This window comes from Mirounga angustirostris, unplaced genomic scaffold (genome assembly GCF_029215605.1).
Source record: "Mirounga angustirostris isolate CCGP_5_RB_7025 unplaced genomic scaffold, mMirAng1.0.hap1 SCAF_7, whole genome shotgun sequence".
In the NCBI taxonomy this organism is placed as follows: domain Eukaryota; kingdom Metazoa; phylum Chordata; class Mammalia; order Carnivora; family Phocidae; genus Mirounga; species Mirounga angustirostris.
The window spans coordinates 21,789,252-21,803,913 of record NW_026991715.1 but is presented as its reverse complement, the minus strand read 5'-3'; the positions used below and the strand labels follow the sequence as shown (position 1 = coordinate 21,803,913).

The 14,662-nt window shown below is 43.0% G+C and overlaps 1 long non-coding RNA gene across 17 annotated transcripts in view; it reads left to right on the top strand.

Annotated features, from left to right (window-relative positions):
- The window catches only part of LOC123855860 (uncharacterized), a 456,844-nt gene that overhangs the window by 72,041 nt on the left and 370,141 nt on the right, over window positions 1-14,662 (top strand). For all 17 annotated transcript variants that reach the window (XR_010412982.1, XR_010412973.1, XR_010412969.1 and 14 more), the window contains exon 2: window positions 4,888-5,054. This is a non-coding gene — a long non-coding RNA (uncharacterized LOC123855860). The remainder of the gene's footprint in view (window positions 1-4,887; window positions 5,055-14,662) is intronic.

Here is a 14,662-nt window from a genome sequence, read left to right as displayed (position 1 = left end):
TGTCTTGTCATTTTGTGCAGAGGAGAATAGATTAATGAGAGAATAAATGCTAGCAGAGTAACAACGTCCCCAGAAAATATACTCTAAACAAATCAGAAAAGACCTGAAGCAGTGGGAAAAGAAAGGGAAAGAGAGAAAAAAGAAAAAGAAAAAAAAGAAAAAGAAAAAGATAAGGATAAAAACAAACAAAAACAAACAAAAATAAACAACAACAACAAAAAAAACCAGAATGTGATCAAATATGATCAGCCTGGTATATAGATCAGTGCCACACACTAGATTTGGGGTGTATTTTGGTCTGTTAGAAGAAAGTGCCTCCCAAAATTTTAAAGAAAGAAAAACTTATATATGTACAAAAATAAGGGTTGATATGATGAAGCGATGGAATATGACTGTAAAGATGGAAATTATAAAAAATTTTATAAAAGGAATTGATAAGAAGTTGTTTGAAAAAAGAAAGAAGAAGATTTAAAAAAAGAAAGAAGAAAAAAAAGGGATAGAATGTGATCAGGCAGGGGAGTAGAAAAAACCATATACTAGAGATTTAGGGTATATTTTGATCTGTTAGAAGAAACTATCTCAAAAATTTAAAGAGAGAACAACTTATATATATATATGCCAAAAATACGGGAACTACTATGAAGGAATAGAATATGACTCTAAAAATGAAAAATAAAAATGTTTTTTAAAAAAGGGATTAATAAGATATTGGTTGAAAAAGGGAAAAAGAAAAATTCAAAAAAAAAAAAAGAAAAGAAAAAAAGACAGTTAAAAAAAATTAACTTTGAAAGACTAAAGAGTCATGGTAAAAAAGCCGTGAATTCTATGTGCAGTAGTCCCCTAGCGCTGGAGCTCTGCCGTTCTCATTGATCGGTAAACTTGGTCTTGGCTGGCTGTTCTCGCTGATCTTCTGGGGAGGGGCCTGTTGCCGTGGTTTCCAAATGTCTCTGCCGGAGGCGGAATTGCCCCGCCCTTGCCCCCTCCCGGCTAAGTCATCTGCTCGGGTTTGCTCTCCGGGGCTTTTGTTCCCTGCGAGCTTTCCGTCCAGCTTTGGAGGCAGAGAGTGAAAACGGCGGCCTCCCAATCTCCGCCCCGGAGGAGCCGAGAACTCGGGGCCCCACTCCTCAGTGAGCCCCCAGAGCAAAGCCGCCAGTCACTCCCGTCTCCCCAGTCTCCGGCTTCACTCCGTGCTCACCTGGCCTGTGACCGCGCGCCTCTATCTCTGGCACCCGACCCCGGGTGGAGTCCCCAAACCCAGCAGATCCCTGCGGTGCACTCCCACGCGGCTCCTCCCGGGGGAGGAAGGGGAGTCTCCCCGGATCTGCCGCTTGTGGGGTCCCTGCTGGAGGAGCAGTGGCCCGACTGGGCCGCGGATCACGGTTTATGGCCACCCCAAGCTGAGAGCCCACTCCTTGGCTCCGTCTCTGCAGCCGGCTTCCCTGCTCCGTTACCTGGGAGCCCTGTCAGACTCAGGCACCCCCGGTCTTTCTGTGACCCCGAGGGTCCTGAGACCACACTGTCCCGGAGTGTTCCACCCCCCGCTTAGCCACCAGAGTGACGTCCCTCGGCGGAGCAGACTTTTAAAAGTTCCGACTTTGTGCTCCGTGGTTCTATCACTTGCCAGAAGCGGCCGACGGAGGCCCCTCCCCCGCCGTCTATCCTCCCGAATATCGCCTCGGATTCACTTCTCCGCACGTCCTACCTTCCAGAAAGTGGTCGCTTTTCTGATGAGAGAGTCGTTGCTCTTCTTTTCTTCGATCTCCTGTTGAGTTTGTAGGTGTTCAGAATGGTTTGATCCCTCTCCAGCTGAATTCCCGAGAGGAGACGAAATCCAGAACTCCTACTCCTCCGTCATCTTGCTCCGCCCCCCTCTGCCACTCATTCTTTCAACAGTACTTCTTTCTGGTTATGTAACTTCTCTTTGCTTTGGTTCCTTCATTTTTGAAGGTATAGGGTTAGCTTCGATTGTTTAAAAAAATTAAATATCATGGACCCCTTGAAGCAGGTAAGCTTAGAGCTTTGCTGGTTGAAGTTGTGGTAGAAAGGCAGAGTTAACCTGGCTCTTCTTACTCTCCCAAGTTCTCCCCAAAGGGTCATCCACGGAGCCAGGTCGGAAACCACTGGACCTGAATCTGTGCATCCCAGAGTCAGGAGAGGTTGTTGTGGCCTGGAGTATCTTAGGAACAGTTAAGACGTGTGTGGAGATGATATTTTGCTTTTCCACATTACATTTTCAGCTGGTTTTCTTAACAGGAAACATTTGTATAACTGTGGTCCTCTAGTAGTTGGGCACCCAGGATCAGTTCTTGTGTTGGAGAAAATGAAATGTAGCTCTCAGAGGCAGGACAGCAGTTTTCCTGACCTGCCACTGTCTTGCTGAGTGCTCTTTTGAAAATTGCTCAAGATCATCACACCTCATTCCCCCCTCGTTTTTCCATAAAGACCTCTGACTGCAATGTGCATCATTTTGAGGTTCTGGGAAAAGAAGAAGCTGGTGTCTGTCCTTCAAAGTCATGTGTTTGTTCTCAGTTGAGTGGAGGACGTTTGAACTCTTCTGGACCTTGATGTCTCTCTGAGTATCTCCTAGTTCAGTAGAATACTCTTAACCACTTGCCTTCTATGGGCTCAAGTAAAGAAAATTGTTATTACATCTTTTGTGGAAAGATTTTTCCGCTTCTATTTTGGTCTTCCCCTCTGAGCGTATTGTATGAAAAGAGTGGAGGATTATCCTCCTTTAAGGGAAAAAGAATCATTTCATTGTTCGGTTGCTGTGTCAGGGGTCCAAGTCATTTCCAGTAGCTGGCCCTTCTCTGACCCTCTGAGGCTGCTGGTTAGCACCGACTGCAGAGACCTTGGAGGAACACTTTAAGGGATTGATTCAAGGCAGCAGAAACCTCTTACGCCCACAACCTAACAACCTTTCTTGGGATTCACTCAGAAGGCGTATCTGGGACCTCTACTTTTTGGCTTTTGAAGTAATGTATCTTCATTAGGACTTAGAAGTAAACATATATTTTTAAGGCTCGAAGAAGGAAGCAATTTGTCTTGAGCACAGTAGATTTGATCTTTAGAGAGAGGTGAAAAGCCAACTTTTTTTCAGCAAAAGCTAAGGATGATGAATGAAACGCCCAGGGCTAAGAAGGCCTCTTCACGGCAGAGAGAGTTATCTTTAGAAGGATTTTTAAATCAACACGCATCTAGCTACCTGGCTAAGGAGTACTTGATCGGTGACCTTTTCATGGGATGTTTGAGAAGAACAAAACCCCAATATTGTAACTTGCATTTGTGAAAGAGTCAATATCCACAGTATCAAAGGAATATATCTTGCAAATTATAATTCCTTAGAGTCTTTGTTGGAAGGGTAAGCTCTCTTTGCCTGCACTGTCTACAGAATACATGAGGCTTGTCCTCTGGAAGTGTGCCATTAAGTGAGGGCATGCACAATTCTTTGACTTTTCCTTTATATGGGTCTTTTTATATTTAGACACTTTTTTTTTTTTAAGGATTTTATTTATTTATTTGAGAGAGAGAGAAAATGCAAACAGAGGGAGGAACAGAGAGGGAAGGAGAGGGACCAGCAGACTCCTCGTGAGAGCAGAACCCAACGTGGGGCCCGATCCCAGGACCCTGGGATCATGACCTGAGCCTAAGTCAAGAGTCCGATGCTCAACCGATGGAGCCACCCAGGTGCCTCTATTTAGACACTCTTGGTATATATGGGCATTGCTATCTTGGGAGAGTGGATGTTGGTGGTAAGATTTCTTAAGATGAAGTTTTATTTATCTACAGAATTAGAGGTTTTGTTGATGTACTAGTCTAGAATTTGAGTCTAATTACAAGGTTTTTACATTTTCATAATTTATTTTTGTTTTGATTTTGATTTTGCTGGTTTAGCCACTAGGCATTTGACGCTAAGCAGACAAACAAACATGACCCCCTTCCCCACCGAAAACCTAAGAAAACGACACAAGTACATAGCACTCTTGCAGACAGTAGCGTGAGAAAACGTGATTCACTTCAGAATGATCTGATTTATGACCTGATTTCATGGAAATCTTAAAAATGGCCTATATTCATATCACACACTTTTCTGTGTGCTTGATGTACATTATATCATTTAATTCTTTTTTTTTTTAAGATTTTATTTATTTATTTGAGAGAGAGAATGAGAGACAGCATGAGAGGGAGGAGGATCAGAGGGAGAAGCAGACTCCCTGCTGAGCAGGGAGCCTGATGCGGGACTCTATCCTGGGACTCCAGGATCATGACCTGAGCCGAAGGCAGTCGCTTAACCAACTGAGCCACCGAGGTGCCCTATCATTTAATTCTTTAAACAACTCCATGTGACAGGTACTATTATTACCCTATTCTACAGAAGAGGAAATTAAGATGTAGAGAACACAAGTAATTTGGTCAAGATTACCTTGTTACTAAGTGGCAGAGCTGGTTTTCAAATCTAACACTCAGTTCAGTGCCCATGCTCTTGGAGGGATGTGCCATCATCACAAGGGGATACAGGATGGCCTGTGTTTATGGAGCACCTACTACAGCTTGGATTGACAGGAGGAAAGAGGCACAATATTACCCTATGAAGAGGATAGTGTTAACCCTGGGATAATGCATCCATTGGGGAAGGTGGCATATTGTACCAGGGTGATTTAATGCCACATAAGTACATGCTAGGTCTAAATTAATTATCCTCCAGAATATGTAATTTAGAATCATTAAAATGTAAAAAAAATTGGAAGGTTTAAGAGAGTTGAATGAAGATGAGTTATAACTAGCTTTTTTTCTTTAATATAAAAAGACCTAGGAAAAATACTTGGATAAAGAAAATTAGTTTCCAGTTGTAGAATCTGTGGAATGATTTTTTTTTTTTCCATCTAGGCTAGAGATTCTTTCATTCACGGAACTCATCACGTTTGGAAGGCAGCCATGCTCATCTCTACCACCAAAGCACGCTGAACTCATCCCATTTGGATAGACCTCTTGGTGTTTGGTTTGAGAAAACAACCATTGGCACAAAGTTGATGAACTTCCACGCATGCACACAGGTGTGACTCCGGATCTCAGCCTTTGGGGGGCAGCTGGGTGTAGCCTGGGGGATACCATTATGGATGATGACCCAAGAACCATGGAACACACCTCTCAAGACCTTGGCTTTACATAAACCCCCCCCAAACTTAGATACAACCAATGAAAAGGAGGGAATTCCAAATAAATGAAAGTTGAGTTTTTATTACTTTTGTCAAATGGGAACTCCAAATATAAGTCAAATTATTCTACCCGTAATTTTAACATTGAGGTTTTGGTCTCAGCTAATACAGTCACAAAGGATAGTCTTTGAGTCATGCAAATAGAGAATTGGGATTTTTTTTTTAAAAATGAGAGTGTCATTGATGAGTTTGTGGTTTATCCCTGAAGAATTCCATGCTTTGGAGATGGGTCTTAGATTGTGGAAAGGCAGATAAGACTGGGAGCATAGATAATAGTAGGAAAAATCATGGAGGCTCACAAATCTAAGGAACCTATTCTGAGATTTTAACATGTGTCTGAGTTAAAAGTGCTCACACTTACAACGGAACAAGTTCAAATGTTCTTATGTGAAACAAAGTCCCTTTTTCAAAAGCACCATTGACAGAGAAGTTGGATCCTGCTATTAATCTTCTTTAGGTAGGAAAGGGTAAAAGGTACAGATTTCTCATCTACACATGAGACAGTTTTCTTTGGACTAGGGCAGGGATGTGCCTGAGCACATAAAAAATTTTCTTTTTGCCAGGCTAAGACTTTTAGAGCCACTTTTTATAAAGCTCTAGAAACTTGGGTTTATTTCATGATCAGCTTTGTATGAAAATCTTCCATATCAAGAATCACTTTAGTAGAAGGAGAAAATGAGGGGACTGGTGGGTGTTAGTGTTACCTCAGGCTTCTCTGGTTCTTGCCATGGACGCTGTGCGTCATGGAATTTCTCCTTTTGGGGACTGGCTGCTACCTTGAAGCTTTGCTCTGTGGCGATAAGTGTCTTGGTTTCAGTTTTCCTGTTGATGCTCATTTTGACAGGTGCCTACCTCTCTTGCTTTCCAATTTTCCTGTCTTTTTGGGCCACTGACCTGAATGATCGAGGATCCTCAGACTGTACTCATGTTTGTAACACACTTATTTTTCTTTATTGTATAAGCAATATGTATGAATTGTAGAAAAATACAGATAGAAATAATAAGAATCAAAGGGAAGAAGGGACAAAATATAAAACCAACCATAATTATAGAATCCAAGGCATTATTGTTAACCACTTTGTGCAGAGTATTTCAGGGTATGTTAGCAAAATAGATATTATCAAAATAGAATCATTTAGAAACTCTTTCAGACTCTGCTTTTCCTGCTTAATATATTAAATATATCCCAATAGTACCACTAACCTTTATCGACCTGATATAAAGGCTGAATATTATTTTGTGTAATGGCAGTCCCAGAGCTGGTTTAACATTTCCAACATGGTCAGACAGTTTATTTCTAATTTTTCCATTATAGAACCACTGTTATGACTCTACCCTTTTGGCTGCACCACCCACATGATTATTTCCTCAGGATAAATTTCCAGGAGCAGGAGTGCTAGGTCAAGACATGTGCAGAATTTTAAGTCACCTGGTAGATCGCCAAATTGCCCTGTAGACTGTGTGGCCCAATTTATTCGCCCACCAGCCAAGCTCCAGAGTCTGGCGCTTTGCCTTGGCGTCGATTGTCTTTTTTTAGTCCCCTCAGCTTCCTTTTATTTATTTGTTTGTCGTTTGTTTAGTTTAGTTTTTTTATTGACTATGGTTGACACACAAGGCTACTTAGTTTCAGATGAAGTACAACAGAGTGATTCCACAAGTCTGTAGACCCATCTCTCACCACACAACACTGTTGACTCCCCTGTGCTGTACCTTTCATCCCTGTGACTTACATGGATGTGGCTTTCGGCGCTGGTTCTCTGAGAGACACACTACAGATCCCCTCCAGGCCTTGTGTGGTGAAGGCCAAACAATAGAAAATAAAATGCCAGGCAAGCAGCAAACAAACGCATTAGGAAGTGGGTATTTAGGTTGAGGAGAGGGAGATGGTCGGGTGCATTCTGCTCGGCTGAGTGTGTTCTAGTATCTTCCATCTGTGCACAGCACGGCTCTCACAGACAATGAAGGTTGAACGTGCCAAAGGTTCTTCACACGGGGGCCACGGTGGGTCCCTGATCCCCCACTCCTCTGAAAATGTGTACTTTTAGCTTCAGCGCATGCAAGCTTTTTACGGAGAGTGTCTGTAACTTCCTTCAGGTTTTCTGAAGGTCCTCTAGGGCTGACAGGTGTCCCTCATGAAAGGAATGATTCAATATATCGGCTTCTTGTCTCCTGAAATGAAAAGAGAAAAAAAGGAAGGAAAGCAAAAGAGATCTTTTTCCTTTACAATGAAAATATTGCTCAGCTTGTATCAGGCTGCTCTGAGAATTGCTGTGTTATTTTTGAACTCATGATTCCTGAAATCCGGGATAAAAATGGTTCTTCTGAAATGACCAGGCATTTGCTTCTGTGCCTCCTCTAGGAATGGGGACGGGGCAGCTTTGTCCTCCATTTTGGGAGGGGTTACTAAGAGAGTGAGCCCTCCCGGTCAGTGGCCCAGGTCAAAAACCTGCCTATTGGCCTTAGCATGGCTTCTCCCAGCAGTGGATCCCCAGGTCCAAATGTAGACGTTAGCCAGATGTAATTGTGTAAGAGAGGGCCCGCGATCACAAAAAGAACGCACGATTGTTTTGTTTTTTTAAAGAATTAAGGACAGGGGCGCCTGTGTGGCTCAGTCAGTTAAGCGTCCGCCTTCGGCTCAGGTCATGATCCCAGGGTCCTGGGATGGAGCCCCGCTTCGGGCTTCTTGCTCAGCGGGGAGTCTGCTTTTCCCTCTGCTCCTCATGCCACTCTTGCTCTCTCTCTTAAATAAATAAATAAAATCTTAAAAAAAAAAATAAAGAATTGAGGACATTTATGAAATAATTGAAAATTATGAGAATCCTTCCTGGGGGGTTCCTGGGTGGCTCAGTCGGTTAAGAGTCCAATTTTTTATTTCAACTCAAGTCATGATCTCAGGGTCATGAGATCAATCCCCCCCACTTTGGGCTCCATGCTCAGTGGGTAGTCTGCTTGAGATTCTCTCCCTCTCCCTTTGCCCCTCCCCCTGCTCACTAAATAAATAAATAAATAGATGAATAAATAAATAAATCTTTAAAAAAATAAAGAATCCTTTCTGGATATTTGTTGATATTATGGCATAATGAATATCCATCTATCTCCATACACACACACACACACACACACACTTTTATTGTGGTAAATTATATGTTCTGTTTTGAATTTGCAAGGAGAGAGCAGTGTCCAGTGGCAAACTGAAAACAGAGTTGAGGATGAGTGGGTGAAGGGGGGATGGGAAGGGACGGTCTGACTCTCGAGTGGCTGGGGGGCCAGGTTTTTAAGCACTACGGTTGAGACCTGAAGATGGGTTTTATTTCCAGAGCACACAGAGGTGTGATTCCTGGACTTTAAAACAGATTCTTTGTTTATTTTCTACTCTGTCTTCTGCACTACTGTTTGGTACTTCTTGGACTCTAAAACATGAATCCTAACCCTCCAGGATTTCTCTTAGAAAATGCAGCATTCATCACTCCCAAGGGCTTCTGACACAAATAGATTAATAATAAGCAAGGGCTTTTGTTAAAAAACATTCCCCTTATGCAATTTTATGCCATTTAACCCTGAAGGTATAGGTAACTGAACTTTCTAAAACTTTAAGGCCTAATTTGGGTTGAGTGACTTAAGCCACGATAATAATAGACTTTGAATAATCATAATTGATTAAAAATAAATTCTAAAGACATGAGGGGCGCCTGAGTGGCTCAGTCGTTAAGCGTCTGCCTTCGGCTCGGGTCATGATCCCAGGGTTCTGGGATCGAGCCCCGCATCGGGCTCCCTGCTCAGTGGGGAACCTGCTTCTCCTGCTCCCACTCCCCCTGCTTGTGTTCCCATTCTCACTGTCTCTCTCTGTCAAATAAATAAAATCTTAAAAAAAAAACCTAAAGACATGAATCAGCTAAGAAGAGATCTAGAAGGCATGTAGCTTGATTTGAATTGTGCCAAGACGATTTTTAAAAAACATTACCTCAATCTCAAGTAGGGAGAATGTTTAATGATATAATGCTGCCACCTAGTGCTTATGCCCTGTTAGTGCAGCAATATTTGTGGCTTTGACAAGTAACTGCTTCAGTGAACGGTTAGAATTTTCTAGACAGTAATTATTTGCAATTTTATTGGAGCATAAGTTGAATGTATTTACCATAAAACACAGATTTTAATGGCTCGCAGAATCCTTGAATTCCCCGCATAGCATCACGAATGAAAACTGAGAGTTGGGGCATCTGTCACTTATCACTGGCACATTAGGCTGACTTTTCTGTCCCAGTTATTAGAGACAAAGCCACTTTCACAACCATGTGGTGTTGTGGCTTGGCTAACATTTTAATTGCGTTTGGAGCTTAGAAGGGGAGCTTGGAACTATAAATTTAAACTGAGACCAATCTGGGGTGACGGAGGAGGTCAGAAAATTCTGAAGGGGGGGTCACTTATGGGAATAGAATCTGAGTGCTCCAGATTTTTAGCTGTCATGTATCTGAAGCAATCTCTGTCACGCCTTGTCCACGGATGAGATTCGTGTAGCCAACAGAGATTTTCTTAAAAATTGCGTTAGACTCCAACAATAAAAAAGGATTTCTGAGGTCTTTTGGGAAACAGAATCTCCAGAGGATGGGCTGATGTGCCCAGCTGTAGGATTGGTGGGGGTGTGTGGTGTTCCGTTGGCTCCCGGTCCCACTGGGTAAGTTTCACTCACGTACCAGCCCGGACCCTGGGGCCGTCTCTGTTTGTAGCTTCTGCCCTACAGCTTCTAGATTTTGGTGGGAGAAGATAAAAATGAAAGCTGTTGGTGCTGGAAAAGAGACTTGAAAACATCTAGTCTGGTCTCCTCTTTTCAAGAAATGAAAAAGAAAGCCCAACTTGCCCAAGGTCTCTACTTAGGGAAAACCAGAGCTAGAGGACTTGTTGCAAGTCTGTGTATTTACTTGGGGATGGTTTATTTGTTTATTTATTTTTAAAGATTTTATTTATTTATTTGATATATAGAGAGAGACAGCTAGAGAGGGAACACAAGCAGGGGGAGTGGGAGAGGGAGAAGCAGGCTTCCCGCTGAGCAGGGAGCCCGATGTGGGGCTGGATCCCAGGATCCTGAGATCATGACCTGAGCCGAAGGCAGACGCTTAACGACTGAGCCACCCAGGCATCCCTTGGGGGTGGTTTAGATTTCAGGTGAGTTATTGACCCAGAAGGTGCCTTACTTGCTGAATTTGTACAAAGGTTATAGAGCTGCCTTTAACTTTCTTGGAAAAATACTTAATGTAGGTTTTAACATTCCACATGCACGGCAAACATGAGTACAGTAGGACATAAAAGCCATACAGTCTCCAAATAAATGGAACAAGGAATTTCTTGGCTATTCTGCATCTGTTCTGTACTGTCCAGTATGGTAGATCCTACCCACATTTGGCTATTTAGATTTATATTTAAATTAGTTGAAATTAAATACAATTCAGTTTCTTTGGCTCACTGGTCACATTCAAGGGCTCAATAGACACATGTAGTAACTACTGTACTGGACAGCCTCGATTTAGAACATTTCCAGTATCGTAGAAAGTTCTGTTGGACAGCATTGATATGGTTAAAGATGTCTTTTCTTTCTTTTTTTTAAGGATTTATTTATTTATTTGAGAGAGAGAGAGCTAGCAGCGGGGAGGGGCAGAGGGAGAGGAAGGGAGAGAATCTCCAGCAGACTCCCCGCTGATCCTGGAGCTGGATGCAGGCTCCATTCCATGAACGTGAGATCATGACCTGAGCCGAAGTCAAGAGTCAGACACCTAACGGACTGAGCCTCCCGGGCGCACCTTCTTTTCTTTTCTTTTCTTTTCTTTTTTTTCTTTTGAGACCATTCCTGTAGCCTTATCTTGCTCTCTGTGATAAACAGAATTAATCAGCATTACTTAGTGGGCAAGGGTGGGGAATTAAAACTAGGGAATGTTCGGTGAAATAAGAAATTTCTGTGTTAAAGAAAGGAATAAAATGCATCAAATGCAGATGGTGGAGCAAGATATGCTTCGCCCTGAAATGAGGACCAGTTGGGTAGACTTGACGTTTTAAGAGCTGAGCCTGACAGGTCATTTCTCTAAGCTTCACGCCGTTGCTGCGGGTACGAGTTTGCCCATGTGTAAGTACTTCCGCACATGGTTGTCTTGGACAGCCACTGGTAACGCCTGCCTGGGTTCCCTCCACCCTCCCTTGGTACCGGCAACGGGGACCTTCCATGCAGTTTCCATGGGGATCTCAACCTAGGAAATTGCATCCCGAGCAAAACAACATAATACTGGGAAGAGTTGGATTTGACTCATGCTTTTGGTGATTGTGGAGGGACTGTCTGTTCTTTCCCATCATTACCCTGCTTTTCATCCTTTTCTGAGATCCAGTTGCTCATCTTTCTTGCCCTTCCATTTCATATACTGTTTTGTTTCCTTCCACAAACCTAATTTTTTTTCTTTGCTAATATTAGCCAGAACCCATTTTTGTTACATTGACCCAAATAATCCAAACCAACATGATGTTGTTACTTGGCTGTCATGGTGGATGGAAGTGGGTTTATAGGGTGGGTGGGAAAAGAGGGATTCTTCCAGGAGCAAAACAAAACAAAAAGAATGAAGGAAACCATAAGAACACAGTGAGTTTGAGGGGTGCCTGGCTGACTCAGTAGGAAGAGCATTTGACTCTTGGTCTTGGGGTTGTGAGTTCGAGCCCCACATTGGGTGTAGAGATTACTTAAATAAATTAAAAAAAAAAAAACTTAAAAAAAATAAAAAGAACACAGTGACTTTGAGTAGATGGTACAAAATTTGTATGTGGTGAGCTGTTGTGAGAGAGGAAAAGGATTCATTTCAATCCATAATGTTCATATTTGGTCCTAGGAACAGGGAGAATGGCTGCCCCATACTTTGCACCCTCTGGCTGATACCCTAGCACCGGACCCATTCTCTTAACTTGTATTGATCTCATTTTAGTTCAAGTCCTTATCCCCTCATACCCAGAGAGGTCTGCAATGGTCTAAATGCTTTCCCTTCAGTCTGATCCTTCATAGAGTTTACCTACATGTACCTCCAATGTAACTATCCACCAGCATTTGCTGAGCATTTAAAACCACGTCCTCGTCTGTGTACTCTGGGAAGCCCAGGATTCATAAGGCTGCTTTGGAGCATTACGTGAACCAGATTGTATAAAAGGAGATTAATGTCCTTGGGGTCGAGGTATTGAAATGCAAAGGGTGGATTCTCGGCCTGCGGTTTTAAGCAATCCCAGATTCAGAAAATGGGGGGCTCTTCACGTACTAATGCTAATCCCCGTACTCCTAATTCCACTGGTTGGCTGGGAGTGTTTTATTTTTTGTCCCGAAGGCCTTCACTGTCTTTTCCTGATTCCTTACGCCCTCTGAGTTTTATTGTATTTCTGTTGATTGCCAGCATATTTTCTAACGAGGGCAGAGGGGGTCTTGTAGTATCCTTGGCTGTGCCTTTTCAATAAGCTGCAGTTGGCTACTGCAGATGTTTCTGTGTTTGCACAGAGTGTGGTGGAGTTTCCTGTTAGGAGCCAGAGCACAGAGAGGGGAAACCTTCAAATTCACAGCGCACCAGGGGGACATTTATGGGGCTTATCTGAAATGCTGCACAATCAAAGTGCACTGAGTTTCAGGGGGTGCGGACCAGTATGCATGCATTCATAAGGAATTTTTGTGGGTTACAAATATTGGGTTGTGTACTGGAGTCTCATGTTTAGCGACCCTCCAGTTTTATAATTAGTATCCCTTCCTTCCCCATCTTGATTCCCATCAATTACTATTAAAAAAAAAATGGCACAACAAACCAAACAGAAATCCTACAGGTAAGTGAAGAACCTCATCAATCATACTGTTAAGCTTTTGTTGCTATATTCCTACTAAAGTGTTGCTGCCTTTTGCTTTACTAATTTTGAGGACTAAACCGGGCAAATGTGTGCATCCACCAAGCATATGCTGGTGAATTAACAGCCAAACTCAAATCAGGGTCTTGAACATCAGTAACTACATAAATCAATAGAAAAATGGGAGGATTATTTAGGCTGATCCACTTTATGATGAAGAGAAGTTACTCATCATTGTCTGAGGTTTGCAAAATGAGAGAGTGCCTCCAAATACACAACATGGTGGTATGATACTGTTTTTAAGTCCCAGTATCACTATGTGTGGTTCAGTGGCAGTTACTGGAATCAAAGAGGAAATACAATCGATAAACCTAGTTGAGGGCAGAAGCCCTGGTTCCATGATAGAGAACCAGCCTGGAGGTCAGTATTGCTCATGTCATCAGATGAAGGTCATGGGCATCCATGGGTAGGCGTCCGTGGGTAGGCTCCTCTGGTAGGCTGTATTTCTCAGGTGTCCAATCCATGCCTAGAAGACAGCTGATCATAGATGGTGGTTATATTAATTCTTGGTGCTGAGAACATCTAATGGCATTGGGCAAGGACAGCTGCAATATAAGGTCATGTTCCTGTCCTCCATTTCATGCTGTACCTGATTTTTTCTCTCCCTGTAACATTGATTGATTCGGTAACGTGGAATGTTTGCTTTCCAGCTGACAGATCTAATTGTAAATAAACAGCCGCTAGCTGCATTTAGACAGTGGATGGTGTCAGCAGGTACAGGAGCAGGTTGTGCAGGATGATTGAAGGCCTGTGCAGCGCAGTGTGTGGGAGGCTGGGGAAAGAGACACGGGCGGGAACACGGCAGGTCCGAAGTCCTCCGTGCATCAGTCTGATCTCAAGACAAAGCATTTTAATTTATGGTAAAGTAGGAACGAGTATGTAGATTGTGAGGGCCTTTGGTAGCCATTGATATGGACTGAATGTGAGAAAAATGGGGGCCCTCTCTTATCCAGGAGTCTCTGCTTTTGAAGGGTGGAATCAGATATTGGACTAATTCTTCAGGATTGTTTCCCTGGACAAGGTAGATTTGAAAATTCTGAATGAAAGTGGCAAGAAGTTGAATGTGTGGAGGAGAATTCTTCCTGGTCTATGAGAGGATGTGAAAAGAGCACAGTAGCAATACTAAAACCACCAGGATCTCAGTCCATGTCATTGCCTAGTTCAACCCCGACATCCTCAGATATGGACATGGAGCACAGGGGAAGAGAATGGTTCCAGAGACACTTAGTATTTTAGAGACTGAACAAAAACCCTTGAAAGCTTAGGGAGGATCATCGCAAGCATCACCTGTTAGCATTGGTGTTAGCCAAAGTTGTCACATCTCGTGTCACCTGAGCCAAAGATCCACAGTGATTGTCCTTTTCTTTGCTCTCCTGTTGGTGGGGGGGTGTCTCATGTGACCAATGCCTGCCCATGACTATTGATGTCAGTCTGTCTCCCATCTTCCGTGAGTAGACATGCCCCTTTCCGTGGCTCAGAATAATCGTAGGCATACCTCATTTTACCTCCCCTTGTACCTAGACTGGACAGTTAAAAGATGA